This window comes from Nannospalax galili, unplaced genomic scaffold, assembly GCF_000622305.1.
Source record: "Nannospalax galili isolate Female #2095 unplaced genomic scaffold, S.galili_v1.0 scaffold704, whole genome shotgun sequence".
Taxonomy (NCBI): domain Eukaryota; kingdom Metazoa; phylum Chordata; class Mammalia; order Rodentia; family Spalacidae; genus Nannospalax; species Nannospalax galili.
In genome coordinates this window covers 829,501-843,085 of record NW_008352394.1, presented here as the reverse complement: position 1 = coordinate 843,085, position 13,585 = coordinate 829,501, and the positions used below count along the sequence as shown (strand labels likewise).

At 41.4% G+C, this 13,585-nt stretch overlaps 1 pseudogene; it reads left to right on the top strand.

The window, feature by feature from the left end:
• Positions 1–4,955: 4,955 nt before the first annotated feature.
• Positions 4,956–6,024, top strand: LOC108491623 (annotated as a pseudogene).
• The last annotated feature ends 7,561 nt before the right edge of the window (positions 6,025–13,585 follow it).

Below are 13,585 nucleotides of genomic sequence, written 5' to 3'. Positions count from 1 at the left end.
AAAAAAAGGAACACTCTCAAATTCCTTCTATGAAGCCAGTATTACTCTAATACGAAAACCAGACAAAGACCCAGCAATAAAAGAAATTATAGGCCAATCCCTCTGATGAATATAGATGCAAAAATTCTCAATAAAATGATCACAAACAGAATCAAAGAGCACATCAAAAAGATTATCTAACATGATCAAGTTGACTTCTTTCCAGAGATACAGGGATGGTTTAACACACATAAATCAATAAATGCAATCCACCACATAAATAGAATCAAGGCCAGAAGCCCCAAGATCATCTCATTAGATGCAGAAAAGGCCTCGAGAAAAATCTAACATCCATTCATGATAAAAGTCATGGAGAAGCTAGGCATACAGGGGACATATCTTAACATAATAAAATCAATTATACCACATCATATTAAATGGAGAAAAGCTAAAAGCATTCCCAAAAGTCAGGAACAAGACAAAGATGTTCACTCTCTAGAGCAGTAAGATAAGCAAAGACGATAAAGGGGATATAAATTAGAAAGAAAGAAGTCAAAGTACCTTTATTTGCAGATGATATGATTCTATACACAAAAGACCTGAAAGACTCCACAAGAAAACTCTTAGAGCTGATAAATACATTCAATAAGTAGCAGTATATAAAATCAACAGGCTCAAATCAGTAGCCTTCCTATATGCCAGCAACAAACATATCAAGAAAGGAATCTGGGAAACTATCCCATTCACGATTGCCTCAAAAAACATAAAATAGAGGGCAAAAAAAAAGATGGTGGCAAAATGAGATATTCCCAGAGAAGTCAGTCTCAGAGCCCAGGGTGTGCCAGCTCCCAAGAGACTGAGTGCATGTGCTGGACTGTGTGAGGAAATGTATCAGGCAAGATGAATGTTTCCCTGACCATAGGTGTTTCTATATTGATCTAAGAACTCTGAACTCAGAGCTGGGCAAGAAAGGGAAGAAAGAAAGAAAAGAAAGAAAGAGAGAAAGAGAGAAAAAGAGAGAGAGGGAGGGAGGGAGGGAGGAAGAGAAAGAAAGAGAGAGAGATAGAACTGAGAGCCAATAACTGATCAAAATGCAAGAAACATGGGCTGCAAAATGCTTGTCCCTGAATAGGACACCTATATCAAACTTCTTCCTCCCAAGGCTCAAGAATCATTGCAGAAGATGGGACAGAAAGATTGTAAGAGCCAGAAGTAGTGGATGACTGCAAGACAACAGAGTTTTCCAGACAGCTGGTCAGTTACTCATATGAACACACAGCAATGGTGACAGCATGCACAAGTCCCATGCAGCTTCAAACCAGACAAAATTTCCAGCATAGACATGAGGACAAGAAACCCCAACCCAACCTATGGAACTTTTGGCAGCCAACAGTTGTTCGGATGGAGAGAGACAGTCTCCTTCAAGGATGGGACTCGGTAGATTAACCAAGCTGCAGTGGATGGACCCACAATGAAGGACATTTGGGGACACAAATTAGAACTCTATTTTTTTTAAAAAAAGACAAAATCTTATTAACGTAAATCAGAAAACATTTTTATATGACTACAAGAGAGTTTCTTTTAGTTCAAAGTCCTACTGAAAAATACACATTCAATAAATGTACCAGTTCATGTGCATGTGTGTAACTGAAGGCTGTATAACAAACACACGGTGCCAGGCAGGAAAAACCTCCCTTCAAGGTATTGGTCAGGATAGTCCAAGAGACTCCCAAAATAACACAGACTATTGCCACAGCCCTTGACTGCTTCCCAGAACTTGAAGATAAGACCATATTGCTGAAGACAAGCCACGCTTCAGACACAAGACTTGGAGTAATTGAACTGGAACTGACCTGGAAGCCTCTCCCTAAAGACTAGCTTTCATGGTATCAGAGGATACTACACAAGCTGCCAAGGGAGAAAACTAAGCAACAGTCCTACCCAGTTGCAAAGCCTAATAGACAACGACTGGCCCAGCAAATAATCGCTACTGGTGCAGTAGCAGCACTTTTATCTTGGGGTAATCAACAGATATCTAATTGGAATTAAGATACACTCAGTGGAAGGGAACTCGTGTAGTACTGTAAACATAGTCAAATAGACAGGTCATATATCCTAGAGAAAAAGCTACTTTTGCCACATCCCTAGACCAACAAAATTTCTTACTTTATTCTAAATATGCAGTCTTGTAATTAGATTTTTACCTTTATTTTAATTTTTTTATTTTGTTTTGTCTTTGTTTGGGGTGTTTATTTGTTTGAGAGAGAGTCTTATTGTCTTCACCTTTATTTTGAAAAAGCCAGTTTTCTGAAATAAAATTTTTATTGGCTTCTCTTTGCTTAGTGTCGTATTAGTATGTAAGTTCTAATTTCCTTTATGCAGGTTTAATGTGGTAAAGTATAATCTTCCCAATATGAGAGAATAGTTTAAATTAATTTATCTTTAAAAATTAATTAAAAATAAAAGTTTGACCCCAGCAGGTAAATGGATGGAACTATAAACTGTTATACTAAATGAAGTAACACAGGCTCTCCCTCGTATGTGGATCCTAGCACCAAATCCTTGTAAGTTAGTGTGTATCCAGACATAACTACAGGAACCAGGATAATGAAAGGAACTAAGGAGGTAAAGGAAAAGAAAGAACCTGAGAGAGAAGAACAGTAGGAAACAGGTGTTAATAAGGAAGATATAGATAAAAATGGGGTTATTTAAATGGGAGGGGGAGGGAGGGTTATACAAGGAAACTTGGGGATAAAGGGAAAGAAGGAGCTCAAGAGAGGTGGGACCATAGGAGAAAGGCTATTAATAGGGAGAAATAGGGAAAATGGGGGCACTTTAAATGGGGAAACCATGGTGGAAGGGTTAGACAGTGAGAAAGATAAACAATGCCTAGCTAGTTTTTAAAAACCAGAGGAATCATGTTAGTCCAACAACCTACTGACAAATTATACATGCTAATTCAAGGAACAAAATATATGTCTAGTCAAAGTTTATCTGAGACTGTTTGGATTTTGCCCAAGCTTTACTACTTAGCACATGGACCAGTAGAACTAACCTTCTTGGATGTTTAACAGCCATACTTTGAGGCCTATACTAATCTGGTCAGAGAGACTTAAAGGACAGTTTTTGCTCCTTGCCCTCCAAGGTTGACTAAGTTCTAGGGGACTATTAAGCATCTCTCAAAATGTCCTATAACTGTGGTGCGTCACCTGTCCTCTTGTTCAGGAAGACTGTGGAGACCCCACCAGATAGACTTGAACCAGTGTCCAGACTACAAAGATGAGGGTCACCACAGAGGAAACATTCCCTCCATGCCTCCAAGTGAAGCCAGCCATGGTCAGGCAAGACCTTTGACTTATCTCCACATAGATGGAACTGGTAAAAGAAAGGAGCCAGGGGTTCCTCCCAAGCCCATATGATCCCTGAGGAACAGATCCTCAAACGACCTTAAGAGTAAAAATAAATTGGTTTATTTGGGCCAACTGTATGGTCTTAAACATCCAAAAGGAATGTATAACCAAAGATTAAAGAGTCCATTGTATAGCTAAAGGCTATATAACAAGAAAAAGTGCCAGACAGGAGAGACCTTCCTTTGAGTTCCTGGCTAGGGTGGTCCAAGAGACTCCCAAAATTACTCAGGCTACTGCCACAGCCCTTGATGGCCTCCCAGAACTTGAAGGTAAGACCCTACTGCCGAAAACAGAACATATGTCATCGGACACAGGATTTGGAGAAATGGAGCTGCAACTAACCTGGAAGCCACTTCCCCTGAAGGTGAATTCTCACAGCCTTGGAGACTCTATGAAAGTGCCAAGGGAAAACATCAACAGATGACCCAGCACCAGCTTCAGGAACAAATAACCACATCAATGGCCAGCACAGCACACTCCATTGGTGTAGCAGTGGCACTTTTGTTTTGGGAGCAATCAATAGCTACCTAATTTGACTAAAAGCCCACTAAAAGGGAGGAAACTCAAGTGTGGTACTGTAACATACACATGGCTGGAGTGGTCACAGATCTTAGAGAAAACCCAAAACTCTCACCATCACTAGACTAATGTGATTTCTTACTATGTGAAAAATATGTATCCTTATATTTACAGACAAATATCCCAGTCACCACTCATCAAAGAAGTTCATTTTGCAGCAGTCAGAAACCAATACCAAGTACCACAACTGGTCAGACACAGACATTGTCTATGAATTGCCCAGGCCTAGGGGACACATATGCAATGCAACCTCTACACCTAAGGCTCATGGAACATAGAAAAGGGATAAGGAATCCGTTCTCAATAATGAAGCTCTCTCATGCAGCGGAGAGCCAGGAACACAAAAGGTCACAAATGGCCAAAGTGTAGAGATCAAGAGTCTGCTAAATAATGGTCCTTGGACAGGACCCCTTTATTAAACTTCATCTACCCAAGGCTCAGGGACCATCGTGGAAGAGAGAGCAGAGAGATTTTAAGAGCCAGGGAGGGTGGGCAGGACCATATGGAAACAGAGTCCTATAAGCTCCTGGGAACCTGCTCATATGAGTCTATGGCAATGGTGTCAGCATACAGAAGTCCCATGCAAACTCAGGCAGACAGTAACCCAGCATAGAACTGGGAAAATGAAGGGCAGACTCCAATCTTAGCTAAAGGAATATTGACAACTGATTGCTGCTAGATGAGGAAGAGCTGATCTTCCTAAAACAAGGAACTCTAGATAGGTTGACTAGACTCAGAAGATGGACTTGCACTGGGGAATGGCTGGGGGCACTGATAACACAGTGGGCAGTAACAGGGATGACAGAGTATATGGGCTCCAGTGGAGCGGGGCACTATAGGAAGGTGCCATTTTGGGATGGGGGTATAAAGATGATTAAGATTGTTTGGGATGTTCTGTATGAAATACACCAAAAAATCAATTTAAAATGTAAAAAATAAAAAGAAACGATACTCAGTGTGCTCCCCCTTCCTGTCCTTTCTGTGCTCATGGTGCACATGAGCAGCCTGGCAAATGCTCTTAAGAGCATCAACAATGCTGAGGAGAGAGGCAAAGCCTAGGTCCTTGTCAGGCTGTGCTCCAAAGTCATCTTCCACTTCCTAATTTTGATGGTAAAGCATGGTTACATTGGGGAATTTTAAATCATCAATGATCACAGAACTGGGAAAATCATTGTGAACCTCACAGGCAGGTTAAACAAGTATGGTATGATCAGCCTCAGATTTGATGTGCAGTTCAAAGACCTAAAAAAAAAAATGGCAGAGAATTGCTCCCATCCTGTCAGTTTGGTTTCATTATGCTGCCAACCACAGCTATCATCATGGACCATGAAGAAGCAAGATGAAAACACACAGGAATGAAATTCTGGAATTCTTTTTCTATGGATGTAAAACATAGTATAAATAAAATACCTCAGGGAAGGTGGGAGACCTTATTGACAAGTAGGGGGAGTAGAAATGAATGTCTCAAAAGGAGAGTACACAGCCTCCTCTTCGGTTTCTTCTATAATACTCTAGAATGTTCCTGCCACTGGTAAGAAGTGGCATAACCAATAGGTCATAAGTATTTTATATGATCATAACAAAGACTTTAAAGATAGAAAGTTGTCCACTCTGGGAACTCATAGATCGAGGCAAAATTTAGCAAGCTTGTTCCATGGTGTCTTGCCCACTCAGCAGAGCTGAAAATCTAGAAAGAATGCATGTGTCAGCTCTTCGAGGATTTTGAGACTAAAAGCAGGCTGATCCAGAAGGAAGGTCAGAATTGGAAGAACAAACAACCAGGAGAACAGCAAATTAGTTCATATTTTCCAGTTATCACTCATCCTGATACAAAGTAGACCCAAACCCAGAAGTGGGTGGCTGGAAGTTAACAAAGAACTCCAGAAGCAGCCCTATACTTCTGGTTCAAAGAATGGGACAAGAAACTCCTCAAGATCAGAATGAGGAACGACTCCTGCTCCTTCCTTTTCTTTTCCAGTCCGCTCTGTCATGTCCAAGCCCCACCGTGGGAGTCCCTGAAAACGAAAACCCCAGATTTCTGGCCAGAAAAATGTAAACAGGCTCAGGGAATCTGAAAGAACCAGAGAGGCCACAGAAAGGAAGAAACTGAGGAAAATGACCGCATAGATTTGTTTATGAATTCCTGGGCTCACTCCACAGTGAACACATCCAACATATAGGCAGTCTGGGCATAATGAAGGAAGAGGACAGGAAATAGAGTTAACTAAAAGAATATGAGGTCTTCATAAAGCAAAGTTGTAAGGGTCAGTGTTCGCTTGATGGAGCTTTCTAACTCCACTAGGTTCTCTAGCCATAGTACAATCCCCTACTCTAAATGGAGGGATACAAAATGTGATTAATATAATACACACAGAGCTCCACACAGATGTCCCAGAACCTTACCAGGTAATAAAAATAATGACAATTAAAAAAATAGGCAGAAACTTTCTCAGAAGCCCCAACTGGGGCAGTTACCTGGGATTTCTTTTCTCCCCACACACATATCTGAGTAATTTAGGACTGCAGTATGCCTAGCACACTCTACTTAGCACCTGCTCTTACAGGAAAAGAACATCATGAAAAAATACGAAAATTGCAACTGGAGCCACTATGTAGGCTGCTTAGCCTATGGTAGGTAAGGTCTGCAGTACCATGTGTGGCACTGAACCAACTCGGGAAGTAAGGATGTGTTTTGTGGCTGCTTTCCCCTAAGGCTCTTTAAACAATGTCTTTATCTGTCCCCACTCTCTAATTGTCTAAGGATGTGGCAATAATTTAGTAGCACTATGTGCTGTCACTTTTCCATTAGTAAACACCAGGACCTGCTGAGTAATTACAGAATAACCTCATAATGAAATGCAGTGAAGAGCTCTAATTAAATTTTAATGTTGCTTAAAATGATTCTATTTTAAAATGAGAATTTTCCAGCAGTGTGTTCTAATGAGTGATCAGAATGCATTACCCCCAAAAAATGTGTAGATGAGACGATGAACGATGAATGTGGGCACGTGTGTGGGGACATTTAGAATCAAAATTATATACTACATGTAAAATTACTGAAATATAAAAGCACATCAAAATACTGTAAGAACAATGGAGGAAAGATCTTAGTAAAGCCAGTATTCACGGTGAAGGGGAAATGCTAAGTTACTCTTCAGTTAGCAGGCAGATGAGCTCACAGCTGTCCACTTCTGACCATGGGGCAGGGAACTAGCAACATCCACAACTTCAGAGTTAACAAAAACTCCCTAGCTCTTCTAGGGAATAGTCCATTTACTTTATTCTTCAACAGTCTGCCCCCAAGGTACGTTCTATTGTCTTCTAACAGAACCACCCACACTCTGTTACTCCATTCTCTCCAGTTCCACTTCAACTCCTGGGCATTTACTGTAAATCCCTTCGGGGCTGACTGTGGTTAGACCCAGCATTTCTCTTCTGCATGGGCAGGAAGAATGTCACCATCATCTTTTCCTTTTACCTCGATGGAATAAAAAGACATATCCCCAAAACCTGCTGAAATCTGTGATGGAACCACCTTGTGCTTCTAGAAATCAAACTGCTAATATTGGTACTTCTACTCATGGGACCCATTAGTATCCTCCAGGAAATATAATGTTTATTTTGTTTTGTTTGGGGTTTGTTTGTTTGTTTGTTTGTTTGAGACAAGTTCTCATGCAGCCCAGGCTGGCCTCAAACTTGCTGAGAAGGACCTCCTGCTTCTATCTCCTAAGTACTAGTGTTACAGGCAAGTGCTGCTATGCCCAGCTTTCAGGTATGTAACTTTTTAGGGATAGAGAAATGGCTCTTACAGAAGACCCAGGTTCCAGATGCCAGAAGCATCAGATCTCCCTAGACCTGGCTGATGTGGTGCTAGGAACTGAACTCAGATCCTCTAGAAGAGCAATATGTGCTCTAAATTGCTGAACCATCTCTCTAGCCCCCTCAGGTAAATAATTTGTTGTTGTTGAGACAGAGTCTCACTACGTATCCCCCTGGCTGGCCTGGAAGTCACAGAGATCCACTTGCCTCTACCTTCTGAATGCTGGGATTAAAGGCATGCACCACTACGCCTGGGGTATATAATTTTAAAATGCTGTATCAGGAGGATAACTGCCTAAAGAATTCTGAAAATGTGTTCCTTTTTTGCACTTCCTACCATCTTGCTCTGTTTCTCCAAGAAGCACAGCTAACACAGATTATCACATGCATTATCACATACATTACCGCTCACACATTTCCCACACACATCACACGCACACAATTTTCATACACATTATCACATACTGTTACACATTATCACACACATTATGAAACATAGTCATACATTATCACACATATCGAAGGGTTTTTAACCATTGTTTGAGCTCGTGCATTATCATGGACTTGGAATTGTGTCCACTTCACTGACCTATGTCTTAGATATCTCCCCCTGTTCACTCTCCACAGCTTTATAACTCACACCCACTTATAGTAGAAATTGTTGCTACTGCCACTGATGAAAATGTTTGCTAATAGCTGACTGTGACAAGATTTTTGTTCCCTGTTTACACAAAATAAGAGACATCTCACTTTCTTCAGCATCTCTTTGGCCAAAGCTACGTCTTTGGAATAAGAGTGAAAAACCTGAGGATTTCTGCTAAGTAGCCTGCACAGCCCAACAGGACACCTGGAACCTCTCTGAGACATGTCATGTTCCACTCCCATCACTTTGTGAGACTACCCCTGGACAGAGAACTTATCACCTGGGTGCAAGGACTTGCGTGTGTGTGTCATCAGAACCAACAAGGAACTGGCCGTGACACTAGAAAGACGTACTGGAAAGTGGTGAGGCTCCCCCATCTACTTCACTAGGAGGATGAGATAGAGGTGTTGGCATGCCATTTCTTACAACTGCCTGGACACAAGGAAAAGAGAATACAAGCTTAGCTCTGCTAGAGAGCACTTCTAGGAATCCAAAGACACAGGCCTCAAGGGAAGATTAGGACAGTGAAGACAGAGTGAGAAAGAAATAATAGAAAACACCCTTCAGGTCTGACCTTTAATGCAGAGAAAGGGAACTCCATAAAGGTTTCAGGGGACAAGTTTGCTTCAGGACTGATACTTTGGAGTTAGACAGACTTGAATTTGAATCCCACTTCTGCTGATGACTGCCTCTGTTCCTTTGACCATTTTGCTTGATTTCTCTGAGCCTCTGTCTTATCACTTACAAATTGAATCTAATAATTTCTCACAAACTTATCTCAAGAAATAAATGAAAAAATGTGATAAACATGTAACATAGAGACTGATATAAACACTTCGTTAGCAGCAGCTGCTGTCATCACTGCTGCTGGTGTGCCTTACAGCTAGCAGGATGTGAGGGGAAAAATACAAGTTAGAGCTCTGCTAAGGAGTACTTCCAGGGATCTAAGACATGGAACTCAAGGGAATAATTGGACAGTAAAGAGGGACAGAATGAGGAAGAAGGGATAGAAGAAACCTTTTCATATAGAGGAAGGAAAATCCATGGATTAGCATTTAGGGGCATTAATAATGGCTCAGTTCAGGAGACTCTGATAACTGGAAACAATCTGCATCTGAACTGCTGGATTGAGGGAGACTTTTTTAATATTTTATTTTTATTTTATGTGTATGAGTATATTGCCTGCATGTAGGTAAGTGCAACCCGTGTCATGCAATGCCTGCAAAGGACAGAAGAAGCCATTGGATCCCCTGGAACTGGAGTTACCTGTTAACTGCCATGTGGGTGCTGGGATTCGAACTCGGGTCTTCTGCAAAAACAACTAGTGTTCTTAACTGCTGAACCATCTCTCCAGCCCCAAGGGAGACTTTTAAACAGGGAAGGAAAGCCTCGCACAGCCTAGTTTGTAAGACTGTGGAAAGTAGGGGTGGACCGGATCTGTCTGAGTGCTATGGAAGAAGAGGAACTGAGTAACACCTACCCATCCATTGGCAAATGGGACCTCATGAAAGTAAAAAGCTTCTATACAGTAAAAGAAATGTTAGTCAAGTGAAATGATAGCCTACAGAATGCTAGAAAAACCCAGTACCTAACATCCAAAATATACCAGCACCTCAAAAACTGAACACCAAAAAAAAAAAAAAAAACCCTCAAAGAACCAAATCAATAAATGGGTTAGTGAAATGAATAGACAGTTCTCAAAAGGTGAAACACCAATGACCATTAAACACACGAGAAAATGTGCAACATCATTACCCCTGAGAGAAATGCAAATTAAAAACCATTGAGATTCTATCTCACCCCAGTCAGAATGGCAGTAAAGAAAACAAATGACAGGCCAGTGATGGTTCAGCTGGTAAAGGCATCTGCAGCAAAGCCTGATGACCTAAGTTCAATCCTGTCCTGGTTTGTCTCTCCATTGCTATGACAAAACACTCCGACCAATACCAACTTGGGGAGGAAAGGGTTTATTTAGCTTACATATCCCAGGTCACAGTTCATCCGGGAGCCCAAGGTAGGAACTCAGGGCAGGAACATGGAGGCAGGAGCTGGAGCACAGGCCATGGAGAATCACTGCTTACTGGCTTGCTCCCCTGGCCCCTGCTCAGCCTGCTTTCTTATGCAACACAGGCCTACCTGCCCAGGGGTGGCACCACCCACATCACTCATCAAGCAGGTGCCCCACAGACATGGCTACAGGCCAGTCCAATGAAGGAAATTCCCCAATTGAGGCTCCCTCAACCCAGGTGTGTCAAGTTGACACTAAAGCTATCCAGCACAAATCCCCAGGACACATATGGCATAGAAGGAAAGAATGGGCTCCTGCAAGCTGTCCTCTAACCTCTACATGTGTGGACATGTACACGCACACACACACACACACACACACAAATAAATAAAATGTAATAAAAAATTTTAAGAAAACAAATAACCACTGCTAGCAAGGATTTGAGCAAAAGGGAACCCTTAATAGACACTATGGAAATCAAGGTGAAAGTTGCTAAAAAAAAAAACTAAAAATAGGCCTACCAACAACCCAGCCATACCACTCCTGGGTGCTTACCCAAAAGATTCTGATTCAACGTAACACAAAGATCCTTGCATATAAATATTTATTGCAGAGCTATTCATAATAGCTAAGTTATGGGACCAACCCAGATGACCAACAACAGAGGAATGTGGTTTATATAGACAGTAGAATTTCTTTTCGTCCACAAACAAGAATTAGGTCACTTGTAAGAAAGTGAGTACAGGGACTATACAGATGGATCAGCATTAAGAGCACTGGCTGCTCTTGCAGAGGACCGAGGTTTGATTTCCTGCACTTACATGATGGCTAACAACTGTCCATAACTCCAGTTCCAGGGGAATCCAACACCCTCTTCTGACTCTGTGAGCATTGCACAACACAGGTGCACTTACACACATGCAGACAATATACTCATACACATAAAATTAAAATAATAAATAAAAAATTTGAAAAAGAAAGTGAGTGCTGTTGGAGATAAGCAAATTAAAAACAGTCTCAGAAAGACAAATATTGTATGTTTTCTCATGAATACATAAAAACATGTGTGTATATATATAGTGAAAGTAGAAGCAAAGCTGTCTAGGGGAGCAAAAGGGACTAAAGAGCAGGGAGAATAGGGAGCAGAGGAGGGTTCGGAATAGAATATGCTCAACCCATAACCTACAATATACACTTATATGAAAATGTCTTCATGTACAATTAATACATGCCATGAAGAGCCTGACCATGTTGGCTTTCAGAGGAATGTGGAAGACTTTGAACTTTGGGGTAGAAAAGTGATTGAATGCTGCACACAGAGCTTAGCAGGCCATTCTAGTAGAAGTCTGGAGGACAATAGTGCTGAGAGCAATGGGGTGGCAGAAGCCTGGCCCATGAGGTTTCAGAGGAGAGCTAGGTCTCCATTAGCAACTGGGTAGAGGCCATTCTTGTGGTATTTTAGCAAAGAATCTGACTGCCTTCTGCCCATGTCCTGAGAATTTGCCTGACATTAAGAGATAATGAGCTAATTTCTTTGGCAGAGGAAATTTCAAGACAGTATAACATTGAGTCTGTGGTATAGTTTTTACTCTTTGCATTTATGCAGGTCTACAATGGAAAAAAGGAGCAAGTGGAGCAAAAAGAAATATAAAATGTAAAGCTTGGAGAGAAAAAGGGCACTAGGAAGCTTAATGTCACCCCTAAAACCAGTACCTATATTGCTTCCCTTAGGATGCTTTCACTCCCCTTAGTACTGTTTTTCATATATCTAGTGTATCACAGGAACCAGCCACCTGATTGTAATCAAGTTTTATAGCTAGTAGACTATAATAACCTGAGGCCAATAGAATTATGGCTTTTACATCAAAAGGCACAGAAATGAATTTGAAGAGAACGTGGGGGAGAAATCCATAAGTCAGGAGATAAAAAGGCTGGGCTTATGGAGGAGAAACAGATACAGCCTGAAGAGGATTGAAGTGAAGCAGTTTGGGAGGGAATAGCAATCATTTGATGTGAGTGTGCATTGTGAACTTAGCCTTGATCATTAAACTCCTTCCTGTACCCGAGAATTTCGGAAAATTTCTGCACAACATTGGATGGGAAAGATGGCTGATGCTAATAATCATAATCATAGCTAACATTTGTTGAAGATACATAGCCACTTTCCTTGTCCCTTAAGGATGATAGTACTCTGTTCACTAAGAGTGAACAGACTTTTGGCCCTTGGCTCACTAAGAGTTAACAGATTTCTTCAGACTTTGCTGATGCAGAGGCTTGAGGGAGGAGATATCTGTTCCCAGGATGCTGGGACTGATAAGACACCTGCTTCTGGGATGCTGAGAACAGGTTGTCACGTCCCTCACCCTATTTGTGCATGCATCAAAAGAGGTCTGTTACTGGGCCAGTCACCACAGCCTTGGGCACGCTGTGCAGTTTTCTTACTATGGGAAAATTCCTGTGTTTTGCACTGCTTGAGCACGTCTCATGTAAACTCTATGAACTTCCAACACTAAGCTTCCTAAATAAAAGCTTCTCAAGGAGGCAGTAAACCACTCTTGAGCAGCACAAACCTGGAAACTCCTCCTCCGAATTTCAGTTTCTCGGCAACAGTCACAGCAGGGCATCTACAAAGATATATCTGGTGCCAGGATTCAGTATTCTATAAACCGTGTTGTTTGGTGGTACTGAAATGCAGGTCTTTCTGTTGATATAATGTTATACCTTTGGGGGGAATTTAAATAATTTTTATTTATTCCTTGATGATTTCATACATGTGTATAATGTACTTTGACCAAAATCACCACTTAATCTGCTCTCCTATCCCCCTCCTCCACAGTCTAGAACTCTTCTTCCCAACAGTTACCCACTTCATCTCTTACTTTCAGATCTTTTTTTTAATAACTCACTGAGTTTAATAATTAAGGTTCCTGTTGGGCATCATGGCACACACCTTTAATCCCAGCACTCAGGAGGCAGAGGCAGGCAGATCTCTGTGAGTTCAAGGCCAGTCTGGTCTACACAGTGAGTTCTGGGCCAGCTGGGGTTACAGGGAAACCCCATCTCAAAAAAGACCAAAGTAATAATAATAATAGTAATAATAACAGTAATAATACAACAACGATTAAAGCTCTTTGCATATGCATGCCT